The sequence below is a fragment of the Silene latifolia genome, chromosome Y (assembly GCF_048544455.1).
Source record: "Silene latifolia isolate original U9 population chromosome Y, ASM4854445v1, whole genome shotgun sequence".
Lineage (NCBI taxonomy): Eukaryota > Viridiplantae > Streptophyta > Magnoliopsida > Caryophyllales > Caryophyllaceae > Silene > Silene latifolia.
The window spans coordinates 272849623-272864173 of NC_133538.1; the positions used below are offsets into that span (position 1 = coordinate 272849623).

The following is a 14551-nucleotide window of genomic DNA, read 5'->3' on the forward strand; positions in this document are numbered from 1 at the left end:
AGTTGCTCGATCGAGTAGAATTCTACTCGATCGAGAAGTCCCACTTATTGCTTTACTCGATCGACCAGATGAAGCACTCGGTCGACCAATTTTTCACTCGATCGAGTACAAAAAGTACTCGATCGACCTCTTTTCTCGCGTAAGCTCTTGAATTTCGTCTATTCTTCCCTTGTGATGCGTAAAACTTCCCCAAACCTGCATAAAAACACGTGCAAAAGTATCCCAACATACCAAATATGCATATAAACAGTCTATAGTCTTAGTTCTACGCTAAAAACAGTCTATAAACTATATGTCCTAATTAAAAGCAAAAATAAATTCAGCGAAAAATTCAAAAATTATCTATTACAAAGTGTTACACGGGGCATTTCCCCGCTTAATTCCCAATGTAATTCAGTGGCCCCTTGAAGGGCTCCTGACTGGAGGACGTCATCTCAGCAACGTTGACTGTCCTCTTCAACTTCCATGAGCATGAATTATCATTTGAAACGGTAGAAGGGGAGTAGTTCACATCCACATAAGCGCGAACCTTCCTCGTCCTTGCTCCTCTATCACCGGCTGTAGCATCATCATCTCCAATTTGATTGACCGTAATTGCACCATGTCCCTTGACAGCTCCTTCATTGCTTTCATCTGTACCTGCAGCAAGGAAAACAGACGAACTTTCCTCCTTTTTGCTCTCAGTCTAAGGCGGAGGGGTAACAATTGCAGCACAATACTCCAAATTTTCAACTGGAGTGTCAATAATAAGATCAATAGAAGAGAGAGCATTGCAAGGCTGAGCTTGCATGGGAGCCCTCCAGGACTTAGACTGATGAAAAATCAGCTCCTCGTCCCCTACCTGAAAGGTCAAAGTCTTGCCCCCGATGTCTATAACTGCACGAGCAGTAGACAAAAATGGTCTCCCTAAGATAATAGGGCTGTGTGCATCTTCGGCAATGTCTAAGACAACGAAATCAACGGGAATAAAGAACCTCCCGATCCTCACAGGTACGTCTTCTACTATACCTAGTGGCCGTGATATACTACGGTCGGCCATCCTGATTTGTCATGTTAGTGCAACTCGGCTTTGTCGGACCAAGTCTCTTAGCGAGAGAGGCGGTAAGACACTTACGCTAGCGCCTAAATCGCATAGCGCATTATCAATCAAATAGTTACCGATATGACACGGAATTGAAAAACTACCCGGGTCTGACTGCTTAGGAGGTAACTTATTTTGAAATAGGGCTGACCCCACCTCAGTCAAAGCTACGGTCTCACTATCACTAATACTCCTCTTACGCGATAAAATTTCTTTCATAAACTTGAGATAAGAGGGTACCTTTGTCAGCAACTCGGTGAACGGCACAGCGACTTCCAAGCTTTTCAGAAGTTCGACAAATTTCCCGAATTGTTGATTGGCCTTAGTATTCTGCAACCGCCTCGGGAAGGGAACCGTGATAGGTATCTCGAATCCCTTGTTTCTCTCTTCCAATGTATCTTCCGGAGCAAGTTTTGTATCCTTTGGACGCTTCTTACCTCTCGAACGAGGTCTTTCCGGTGATTTATCGCTTAAACGAGCACTAGCAGGCTCTCGAATAAGCTTCCCGTCATCAAAACTACTCGATCGACCAATATACCCATTCGATCGAGTAGAATCTTCAATAATATCACTCGATCGAGTGAAATTTTCACTCGATCGAGTAACTCCATTTGCTCTTCACTAGATCGAGTAGATAAACTACTAGATCGACCAGTCTGCTCTTCCTGTTCACTCGATCGAGTGGTTTTTCCACTCGATCGAGCACTTTCTTGCCCAAATCTGCTCGATCGACCACCTGAAACCAGTCGATCGAGCACTTGCTTTGCCGTGAGCTCACTTTCTTTGACAGAACACTGTTCATCATCAGTTACAGCTCTCCTCGAGTCTGATTTTTGTAATTCCGGTCCCTCATAAGAACGACCGCTTCTCAGATTTATCAAGTTTACCGTCTCGTGTGGATTATTCTCATTTTGAGTCGGTAATTGACCCTGCTTTCTTGAGGATTGATTCATGGCTAGTTGGGCAACTTGAGTTTCAAGTGCCTTTATGGACGCATCTTTATGTTGATCACTCAGCTGAAATTGCTTTGTAAAAGCTTGCAACATAGACTTAAGCTCACCAATTTCACTCACCCCACCGGAAGATGATGCACCATGGTTAGGAGGAGCAAAGGAAGGAGGCTTCTGGAAGCCTTGTTGATTCTTATATGGAGGAACATAAGGCTAATGCTCGTGCGGAGGAGGTGTAGGATTAAGCACATTTTGACTAGTCCACCTCAAATTGGGGTGGACTGCCTCTTGATTATTGTAATAGGAACCTCCCCCTTGCCTATATTGCTGAAAGACAAGGACTTGTTCCTTCTCTACAAGACAGCCAACAGCAGTGTGGCCGTCATTACTCCCACATCTCTCACATGAAACGGTCTCTCCTCTAGTAAGAACATGGACCGTCTGAGGCGCCCCAGCAGCTTGTAACTCCAACTTGTCAAATCTAGCATTCATGGTCTCTAGCTGAGCCAAAACCTGCTTATCAACCGCATGAACTATTCTAATCTCATCCCTCGGGTTACCATACTCAGCACTGTGATTAGCCATCTCTTCAATAAGAGACCATCCCTTATCGTCATCTGTATTCTCCTGGAATCTTCCACTGGATGCCGCATAAAGTATGGCTCTTTGATCGTCATACAACCCATTGTCGAACTGATTAGCTAAAAACCATGGGTCAAAACCATAGTGAGGGATAGACCTCACCAACTTCTTGAATCGCGACCATGCCTCATAGAAACTTTCATTGGGAGCCTGTCTGAAACTAGTAATCTTGGCCCTCAGCAGATTAGTGCGTTGTGGAGGGAAGTATCTCTTGTAAAATGCAAGAGAAAGAGACGTCCAATCTGTAACCCCAGTAGTTGTGCGGTCCAAGTCAGTAGAACAGTAATCGGTAAAGGTCTCCATATGCTTCCTCGGATCCTCACCTGCCACACCTCTATAGATATTCCTCTCCACCAGATTGATATAAGAAGGACGGATGTCGAATGTATTCCCATCATCAGTCTAGAGATTGAAACCCTTGGGAATAGAGGATGCTTTACGCACTGAATGACTGGAAAGCTTAGGCATCTTTACTGTAAAAATCGGACTGTCTTCGAAAAGAGAGTGATGTAGCTCTGGCTCGAAAGTACTCAAGTCTTCCTTTCGTGATTTCCTTTGCGGGGACGGAGTCTATGCCCGAATAATCTCTCCGGCTCGAATCGGTGAAACTAATTCAAACCTATCTGACCTGGGCATAAACAACACTGAAAGAAAATAATAAGAATGGCCTCAAGGAATAAAAATTCCCTGAGACGGATAAAATAAACGGAACGAAATCAAATAGGGCAATTGCCTCCCCGGCAACGGCGCCAAAATTTGACACGTCTGTCGTGTACCTGTCAAAAATAAACTAACTAAACTAACTATATAGCTAGGGAAGTCAGGTCGATCTCCACAGGGAGGCAAGATATTTGTAGTAGTCCGTCTATTTGGTCACAAATGGGGGGGTTGTTTGATTTGTTGTCTAAACTACGAGTTTTGAAGGAAAGAGAAATAAAGGCAAGAGCAATAAAAACAGAGAAATAAGGATAAAACTATTAGATAGAGAGGGACATGTCAGGATTTCGGTTCACTACGGTAGTCCAGTGACTCAGCTGTAAATGACTCAGACGAATTAATGTAAGACGGATGTTGAAAGGTCCTTTCGGTCCACTTTCTATCCTAAAATACCACTAACTTAACTTTCATTCTCGTCAGGGTAGTCTACTGTTCATAGCAGGCCTATTTAGTCCAATCTTTCGATCTAGGATTAATTTTAGCCAGATTAAAGGTTAACTCAGAAGTGTGCACTCAACTAAGTCGAATAAATACAATTAAATTGCTATGGTGACAGAGTCTTGTAATTAATTCATCTGTTTCATCTACTACATCGTCACTTTCCTATCGCAGATCCCCTAATGCCAACATGAAAGGGGTTTAGCTGCTCATGTCGCTAATTAAACTAACAGCAGATAATATTCCAGCAGTAAACATAATGGAATAACAATTAAAAAGCATAAAAGAGAATTAGGGCAAAAGAATAATTGCAATGAAATGAAGAATTAAAGCGAACAAAAGATTAATTATTATAAAGAGAGGAGAAAGGAATTACAATCAAGCGAATTCCGGCGTAAAGAACAAAATCCGAGCAAAAGCAATCCCATGAACAAGGTTACAGTGAAGAGGAATGGTTTACGCAGTAAAGTTTGATAAAAAAAACTAAGTAGTAAGTAAATCTGATACTAATAACCTAACTAATGTAGGTTTAAATAGGAAGAGTAAATAAGTTTTGCGGAATTAAAACATAACACGGGCTAATTAAAGCCCATGATCAGCGAAACCACTCGATCGAGTGGATTAAAACCACTCGATCGAGCAAACACCTCAGCAAATCTACTCGATCGAGTAACTGGTCTTTCTACAAGCTAAGGATCGAGTGGAAAACCACTCGATCGACCACCCTAGGACGTGAAAACCACTCGATCGAGTGGTAGAACTGCTCGATCGAGTACTTTGACATCATTTCAGCTCAAGTCCACGCCTAAATGCCTCGTAATCCGTGCCATAATGCTTCCAAACGTAGTATCTCACTCTGGAAAATCCCGTCTCCTCTAAATGCATGCAAAAAGGACGAAAAAGAGTACGATTCCACTACTTTCGCGTTCATTTCTAAAAAATGGAAAAAATGAACCAAAGTAGCCAATTCGGGGCAAAATACTATAAAAACAGTATAAAAATGCATAGAAATACGTGCTGAAAAAGGCTAAAAAGACTATATAAAAAGCACGTATCAAACGTTTTTCATACCTTGAATCTCACGGTTTTAGGGCACTAGTAAAGTCTCCTTCTAACTTAGTTCTTGAGCTCAGATACTTTGGGATGATCCTCCATAACCCAAGTTTTCAAAGTAGAAAACCTCCTCTTGATTGCACCCAAGACTATCCCAAAATACCCACATAAAGATTAACTAGATCTTGATGTAAGTAACCTTAAAATAAATCTAATAAGTGTATAAATACTGCACTAGTATAATATGGAGTTTATTAGAATTTTTATGAACAAAAGGAACACAAAACTTCTTGTGCAATTTTTTTTTAGAGAGAATATCAATTTTCCTCACACTTTTTATGTTATTCTCTAAAAATGAACAACAACAATAATGTATGTGTAGAGGAGGAGTGGCCGGTCCATTTGAGTGAGTATAGGGAGTGTAATTTTTTGTCTTTTCAACGCCCAATAGCTTTTGTGCATGGGTTAGACAAAAATTGCTTTGGTTAGAGTAACCAATAGAAATTAAGGCATGCTTTAAACTTGTCTCTTTTGTGTCTAGTGCACACAAAACAAGGCATGTTTTACACGGTAAAAATAACCCATTTACGGGTCCATTTTGGTTCTTATATTTGTCGCACAAACACGTGTAATTTTATTTTAAACATCGTCTTATGTTCAAATAATTTCCGATTAATTTGATCAACAACACTCCGTAAATATACGTATACAACTGCACATATATTTTACGTGCCAATACTAATCACATTAGTCAATTAGTACAAATTTTAATAATTAACCGTTAATTATTAATTCCCGTCTCAAATAATTAATTATCGCATAATTAAATAATAATTTCCGTGCCTCGAGTTCAAAACTCGAAATCTCTCCAAGTAATTTGTTCGACTAACTTTAGTCAATTTTAAGGAATTAATTAACTCGTATCGTTATACAATTAATTAATCTTTTTCAATTAAGGGAATCGTCCTTTAGGTGTGACCTCAAGGGATCAACTGATCACCACCGTCGCATGACAGTAATGTCAAACTCTAGCCAGCCAATCATTACCGATATGTGTGGACCAGTTGACTATATATGTAATGTATCATCCCTTTCGTATTCTTGATATGAGATTTAAATATGTGATCAATATGATCGACAATTGTGATCGCATTATTGTCGGGGACACTTACTCCAACAATCTCCCACTTATCCTCGACAAGTGTGCGTCACCAATTCTCTTATCCTATTACTATCTCCCACTCAATGCAAGGTGTCTTTCAGGTCGTACTTGCAAGTGATCATATCGAGAGTGGTTTCCTCGATCTGGAGAATAACTGATTTGACCAGAATTATCTACCATAGATAACTTCCGAGCGTGGCCACGCATTTCCAGTTCATTGCTCCTCGAGTGGCCCTGAGATATAAATTTTAACCCTGACAAGAGGGTGGACAATTCTTATCGCACTATTCCCTTCGACTAGCCACAGCCATCATAACCCAAAATATGCCCATTTGACCCCATTTACGAAGGTCGTCGTAACATAAATCAAAGCTAATCTGAAACTGTTCCATCTTAGGCGAACAGTCTTTAGTCAAAAGAATCGACTTATTAGCATACTATAGTAGCTCTCGCCACGACCAGGCTATATAAATTTGCCAGAACTCTATAAGCGGTCACTGCATGACAAAGTGTTCCTAACAGTCTGCCTATGTGATCGACTAGTCATCTCACATGACTGTATGGCACTGAACTTGCCATCAATCGCATTACACTCTAGTCACTTCGAGACGTCACCTCATACAAGTGACTATGGGCGGATACTATGTTAATCCGGGTTCACTTTAACGGGGTTCAATATCGTCATACAACCCGTTTGGATCTAACAAAGTATAATAAAAGAGTTTTAAAGTAAAACTCGAACAACAAATGCGATTATCACATATGAATAGTCAATGCCTGATTAATACTTCATATTCTATAATCCAGTTTGATCTTGAATGTAGTTGTTCATCTCAATTTAATTGAAATGACATGACTCATCATGTTAAGCCTATGAGAAGGCTTTGGTTAGTAGGTTTTATCAGCTTCTTGTACCTTACTCAACCTTACTACATACTCGTTTTCCTTTGTAAAGTATACATTTGCATTACAAAACTTTCTGAGTACGTGTCGAGATCCAATCAAGACATAGGCCTTTTAGCCTTAGAATAGCTCCCACTGTTTTCACAGTGTGCGGGACTCATCCTCCTTGCACATCTCATGATTGCAAGTGTACTCAATTTCCGTTTGTAAATATCTCTCATTGTTCTTTATTGCCTAGAACGATTCTAGCAAATCTATTTCTTAAATAACATAGCCACAATGGTATCTTAACCATCCTAATATGTTTTGATTATGGTTTTGTCGGAAACCATGCACAATCTCAATATTCAATTGTCATTTGTGTAACACCCTTACACAAAATTGCATCAAAGACACTTTGCTTTACACCCTCAATGCTTCTGCAAGCACTTAAGGGTAATCTTTATGGCTTACATGGTAACTATTACTTAAATTCGATTTGAAACAATTCATCATACTTAAAGTATATGAAGTGTCATACATCATTTCCTATTTAATTGATTCGGCAGCGGAAACAAATGGAATCAATCAAATATGTTCAACTTGATTGAACTAGTCATGAATCTTATCAACATAAGACTTCTTATTTGACGCTAATATCATGTGGATTTATGTCCATAAATCCGGATATTAAACTTGTATTATAATACTCCAAAAGTCTTAAATCATTCTCAATGATCAATATGTCATCCACATATTTGACTAATTAAAATTTCCGTAACTCCCACTAAACTTTATGTATAAACACAACTTCTCGACCTATCGAGAAAAGTTTTATAACATGATCAAAACATTGATTCCAACTCATTAATGTCCTACTTAAGACAATCTCTTAAGTTGTTCATTATCTTAGGATGGCAAGAATCTACAAAACTCAAGACATGTATTGAATACATTCCTTCTAATTGAAGAAGTGAGTTTTAGATTTACTCGCTATATGTATATCATCATAATGAAACATAATCCCTAAGAAGATCCAAATAGACTTAAGCATTTCAACTAGTGCAAAACCCTTTGCCACCAATCAAGCTTTGATATCTAACAATTCACTTGGAATTTTATTTCGGATTTTTATGGCTCTAAGCCTTGTATTGAGTTGTGACTTAAACACTCTCATGTAAGTCATATGTTCATTACTTTCCAGAAGTAATCAACTTTAATCAAACAATTTCTTCGTAAGTTGCAAGCTCTTTACTTTCTAAAAGTAACACTAATTCATCATCTTCAACAAGTGATGACTTTAACCTCCTAGGTTTTGAAGAAACAACGTCTTACACAAAACGTCTCATGTAGCCAAGAAAGACCAGTTTCTCGCGACATAACATTCTTTGTGGCTCTTGAATAATTTCTCCCACTCTGTCTTCTAGATATAAACTTGTATTTTTGAAAGACAACTTCACGAGCCACAAACCCGTTGTACTCGTGATTATAATAAGGAAAATTGAGCATTTGTTTCTTTTAAAAACTTACAAACATGGTACCCTATCATTTCATATCTCATATGATTTGTTTTAGATTTAGTGGAAAAATAATTTAGACAAAATGATAAAATCCCCAAAAGGATCAAGTAACTCAAAGTAACTTGATTGAAGTCCAAACCATATCGAATAGCGTTTAATTTCTTTATCCAACCACACATTATCCCATAATGCGTGCTAAGAGAGATTAATTTGTGATACTATATCACATTTCCTTTGGCTTATATCAAAGTCTTCACTTTGATAATCCCATCACGACTAAATCGTGAGTCTTTGAACTCTTTGAACTTCTTCATATATTTCTCTATTTACCTTATTAAGTGAACATATTAGCGTCAACTTAAATTGTTGGTAAAAGAAAATGATCAACCTATTTTGGATCAATGATTTACAACCTCGATCTCCTTTTCAACCAAAAGGCACGAGACATCTTGTTTTGAATACAAGATACGCATATACCATAAGATTAACAATCTAATGGTTTCAAGAGTACTCGATAAGAGATGGAGAGAGAAAGTCTAGTACGAGAGGCGATTTAGGGTAACTTTTCCGCTTTCTGCAATGGCACGCACTCGGAGGAATTCCCCTAATTCTAATAGAACAATCAAATTAATATCACAAAATCTACAAAAAAATTCACAAATTAGTACTAAGAAATCAAATAATAAAGCTAGTGGATCGAGGTATCGAATCATTGATCAGGATGATGATGAGCTTTTGGGGATCAATCACCTGGATGCTCGCTCGTCTGAGAAGGATTCGATTATCCGTCCATATAATCTCGGTTCTGTTATGGATTCCATCTCGGAAGAAGGGAGTGGCTCTGAGTCTGAATGGACGGAGGTTCAAGGTAGGGTTCAATCTTCCGACTTAGAAACTGATTCTATGGTAAGACCTCTACAACTTACTAGTGAAGATGTTGAATCTGAGTTGAAATTTTGGTCTACTGCGGTCTATTGTTATGTACTTGGGGCGAATCCTCCTTTCAAAGTTATTGATGGTTTTATTAAACGCGTCTGGGGATATACTGATTTTGATAAGATATCGTTCAATTCTAATGGTACCTTCCTGGTGTGTTTTAAGACTGAGGAAATGAAACTGAGGGTGTTGCAAGCAGGACCAGTTTTCTTTGACAATAAACCTTTAATTGTTAAGGAATGGACCCCGGAATCTAAAATGGTTAAGGAAGATGTTGATGTAGTACCTATTTGGATACGCTTTTATGGCCTACCATTGAAGTTCTGGGGGAATGCGCTGATGAAGATTGCAGGTCTTGTGGGTAAGCCTGTGAGATGTGACAGTAATACTTTGTTGAAAACTTTCCTTGGTCATGCTAGGGTTATGGTGGAGGTAAAAATTGGGACTGAATTACCTGATGTAATTCATTTTGCTGATGAACTTGACAATAATCACAGGCAAATTGTGCACTATGAATGGAAGCCCATTCTGTGCACGGATTGTCAGGGGTTGGGTCATCTTGCTAGGGACTGTAGGAAACTAAGAACTCTAAGGGCTCTAGACCAGTTCAGCAAGTTTGGAGACCTAAGAAAGTTCCACAGACTGTGATTATTCCTTCTGATAAGCATGAGGTAGCACCTGAACAACCTGAACAACTTGTTCAAGCTCGGGGCCCTTTGGGTCTTGAGAGTTTAGGGGGAATGATTACTCCTATGCTAGGGATGGTTATGCCAATGCCAACTATTATGAGGTCCTTCACACCTACTAGAATCATTACCAAGATGACTAGGCATGGTGGGATATGTTTGGGCAGTGGGACAAGAACTTTTATGGAGGTATTGGAACATTCTGTTCACTACAGGAGAGTCCTTGCAGGGGAAATGGAGGGTAGTTCTTCTCAAAAGGAAAATGGGTAGCATTGGTTTTTGGAATGTGAGGGGTATTAATAGTGTGAATAAACAGAAGGAGGTTAGTTACTTTCTGAATAATAATAACATAGGAGTTTTTGGGTTATTAGAAACTAGAGTCAGGGTTAATGCTATCAATAAAGTACATCAGGGGATTGGTGCTAACTGGAGTCTGGTGCATAATACCTCTGTTCATGATGGGGGTAGGATCTGGCTAATTTGGGATTCTGGGAACTATACTGTTGACATTCTTAGTATTGAAGCTCAAGCTATTCATGTTAAGATAACTTGTATTAATGGTAAGGCTTGGTGGATGTCAGTTATCTATGGTTTCAATAAGGTTCATGAGCGTGTTCCTTTGTGGGATTCTTTGAGGAATATGAGACAAGCTGTTAATGGTCCTTGGTTGGTCATGGGTGATTTCAACAATGTTCTTGCTATGTGTGAAAGAGTGGGGTCTGAAGTTTCTAATTATGAACTAAGAAGATTCCAGGAATGTGTGGATGATTGTGGTATTGTTGACCTTCCTGCCCATGGTGCTTATTTCACATGGAACAACAAACATGAACCAGGTGCCATGGTGTTCAGTAGGATTGATAGAGCCAAGAGTAATGATGAGTGGCTTGATCAATTTCCTGATGTTATTCCTATGTTTCATCCTGAAGGGGTGTTTGATCACTGTCCTTGCACTATTAATTTGAATGCTGATGGTGACAGAAGAAAGGGTTCCTTCAAATATTTTAATATGTGGGGTAAGGACCCTCAGTTCCTTGAATTGGTCCAAGAAGTTTGGGACAAACCTTTGTATGGTATTAAAATGTTTCAGGTGGTGAAGAGATTGAAATTGCTTAAACATCCTCTGAAGGGGTTGAATGGTACTGCTTTTGCTAACATTGAGACATCTGCAAAGTTGGCTAAGCATCACCTTTATGTTGTTCAGGAAAAACTCCATGCTGATCCACTCAACTTGTTATTTCAGCGGGAAGTCAATGAAGCCTCTAATTGTTATAGGGATTTGGAGAATGCTACGAGAAGTTTCTTGGCTCAAAAAGCTAAGGCACACTGGATGCAGGAGGGTGATGATAACACGGGTTATTTTCATAGCATCATTAAAGCCAGACGAATGAGCAATAAGATTTTGACTATCCAGGATATGGTAGGGCACCATTGTAATACACTTCCTGAAATTGAAGAGGCATTCATTGCTTACTATAAAGCTTTACTAGGCTCTAGTAAGCCTGTCAAGAAAATTCATGTCCCTGTTGTTAGAAATGGGAAAGTGGTGAGTAGGGAGCAAGGGGAGGAGCTGGTTAGGACTGTTACTACTGATGAAATTCAGACTGCTTTAAAGTCAATTCCTGCCAATAAATCCCCAGGTCCTGATGGGTATACTTCTCAGTTTTTCAAGGATTCGTCAGTGATCATTGAAAAAGATATTATTGAGGCTGTGCAGGAGTTTTTCAATACTGGGCAGTTGTTAAGACAGGTGAACTCTACTACACTCACACTTATACCCAAAAAAACTCGTCCTGTTACTGTTGCTGATTTCAGACCTATTGCATGTTGCAATGTCCTTTACAAAATCATTTCTAAGGTCTTATGCAATAGATTGGCTAAAGTGTTGCCTTCTATTGTTAGTGAATCTCAAAGTGCATTCATCCAGGGTAGGGACATTGTGGACAATATATTGATTTGTCATGACCTAGTGAGGCTCTATAAGAGGAGAACCTGCTCACCCAGAAGCATTATGAAGATAGATTTAAAGAAAGCATACGACTCAATAGAGTGGAGTTTTATTGATCAAATGCTTCATGCCTTGAATTTCCCTGAAAGAATGATTAATTGGATCATGACTTGTGTGACTACTCCTAGTTACACCATAGCACTTAATGGCTCTTCTTTTGGATATTTCCCTGGCAAAAGGGGGATTAGGCAAGGGGACCCCTTATCACCCCTCCTATTCACCATTTGTATGGATTATCTAAGTAGGGTTTTGAATGAAGTCACTAGCAGGGTTGATTTCAATTATCACCCCCTCTGTAGACCTTTGAAGTTAACTCACCTTAGCTTTGCTGATGACTTGTTGATGTTCAGTAGAGGTGACAGAACTTCTATTAAGGTGCTTCTCAGGGCCTTTGCTTCTTTCTCTTGCTCATCTGGTTTGGAAATGAACACTGAGAAATCAGATATCTATTTTAATGGTATTGACCAAGGTGAGATTGACTACATTTTGAGAATCTCTGGATTCAAACCTGGTGTCTTCCCTTTTAGATACCAGGGGGTACCCATTTCTTATAAAAGGATGAGTATTGGGGACTGTACTAGACTCATTGAGAAGGTGGTGACTAGAATTCGAAGTTGGGGGGCTAAGAAGCTGAGTTATGCAGGGAGACTTGTCCTCATTAAAGCTGTTCTTAGTCAGTTGCACTCATACTGGACTCGTATTTTTATTATCCCTCTTACTGTAATTGATAGGATTGAGGGTATATGCAGAAACTACCTTTGGTCTGGCTCTGACCAGTATGGTAAAACTCCTTCTGTCAATTGGGATAATGTATGCAAAGACAAGAAGCATGGTGGCCTGGGTATTGTTAACTCCAGATTATGGAACACTGCTGTGATTGGCAAATACACTAGTTGGCTGGCTATGAAAAGTGATCACCTCTGGCTTAGATGGGTTTGTCATGTTTATATGAAAGGAAAGGACTGGCTTGAGTATAAACCCTCTGTTAACACTAGTTGGACTTGGCGGAAAATATGTCAAGTCAAGGACATTATGAAAGGTGGTTTTGCTGCTGGGACTTGTTTGCTGCCAGATAAGTATCAGGTGTCTAGTGGGTATAATTGGCTTATGGGACAGCATCAACATGTTCTATGGTATCCTCTGATTTGGAATAGGACCTTGCTCCCCAGACATGCATTTATTGGTTGGCTTATAGTCCAGGGGCGCCTGATGACTAGGGATAGGCTCTTTAAGTTTGGGATCACTACTGATCAGGCTTGTGCAATTTGCTCCTCACAGAATGAAAATCATCAGCATCTGTTCTCTGATTGCACTTACAGTACACTATGATGGGATCTCCTCAATGAATGGCTTGGCTTGTCTATTCCTAAGACAAGAGTGGTGGATTGGTATATTACTTGGCGATGTCCCTCTTTGATGAAGAAGCAGATTGTTGGGGCTGAAATTTTTGCTCTATGGTATCACATCTGGCATGCCAGGAACATAGCGCGAATTGAAGCTAGAGTTTTGGCGCCTAGATACATTCTGAGGCAAGTAAAGCAAGACATACACGGGAGGTGCCAAGAACGAAAATGGACTCTGAAGTTGACTAAATTGCCATGGGAACCAGTTTACGTTTAATATTGATTACCTGATGTACTAGATTGGAAAATGTCGAGTAGTTTGGTGATAGTGTAAATCTTAATTATCCTTTTTATTAATATATTTTCACATTTTCACCAAAAAAAAAAGAGTACTCGATAACTCTTTGCGTTCATCATTCCAGAATTTAAGGTTTAATCCTGGGTTACCAATTTGAGTCTTACATCATCTACATGATGTGTCATTCTAGTTTGGTTTAGAATATAATCACCTTGATAATGGGCTAGCCATACATTAAATTATGGTGTATAGGGTCACAAAAGTGAAACCTCTTTTGTATCTTAACAAGTTTATATTCTTTTTTAGAGTTTATGCACTTAATAGTCACAATTAAGTACAACTTTAAATCCAAAAACTAGATTGAGTACACAATTACTCTATCTCTGAACATCATTGTTGCTAGTCGTCATATTTTAATCATTCTATGTATCAAATACAATGATGAAAACCACCATCGGTTTCTAATATTGACGAGGTAGTATTAGCAAAATTTATGTCAATCAATTAAACATTTAAAGAAGAAGGTCCCATTAGATGTCCCACAACTAACTTGTTGATTCTTCAATAATTTGGAAACTTTATCGGTCGGGATTGATAGGTTTAGTATTGCTATTCTCAATAACGTTACTTTTAACATTACCTTGTATCAATTCCATTCTAATTTTACTTCTTAGATCCTTATCCTTTTCTTAACGGTTTAAGAGAATGCTCCCACTCATTTCAATGAGTCTTTGCTTAGAGAAGCAAAATTTAATTTCATGAAGACTACTCTTCATTCGTTCGTTTAGTCTTAAAACTTTCATTGAAGTGGTTGCGGTATTTTGGTCAATTTTGATTT

General features: G+C 39.0%; 1 non-coding gene across 1 annotated transcript; it reads left to right on the forward strand.

The window, feature by feature from the left end:
* The first annotated feature begins 2749 nt into the window (after positions 1–2749).
* On the forward strand, positions 2750–2856 carry LOC141636455 (small nucleolar RNA R71). Its single transcript, XR_012541063.1, has one exon. It is a non-coding gene; the product is annotated as a small nucleolar RNA R71 (small nucleolar RNA).
* Positions 2857–14551: the final 11695 nt, after the last annotated feature.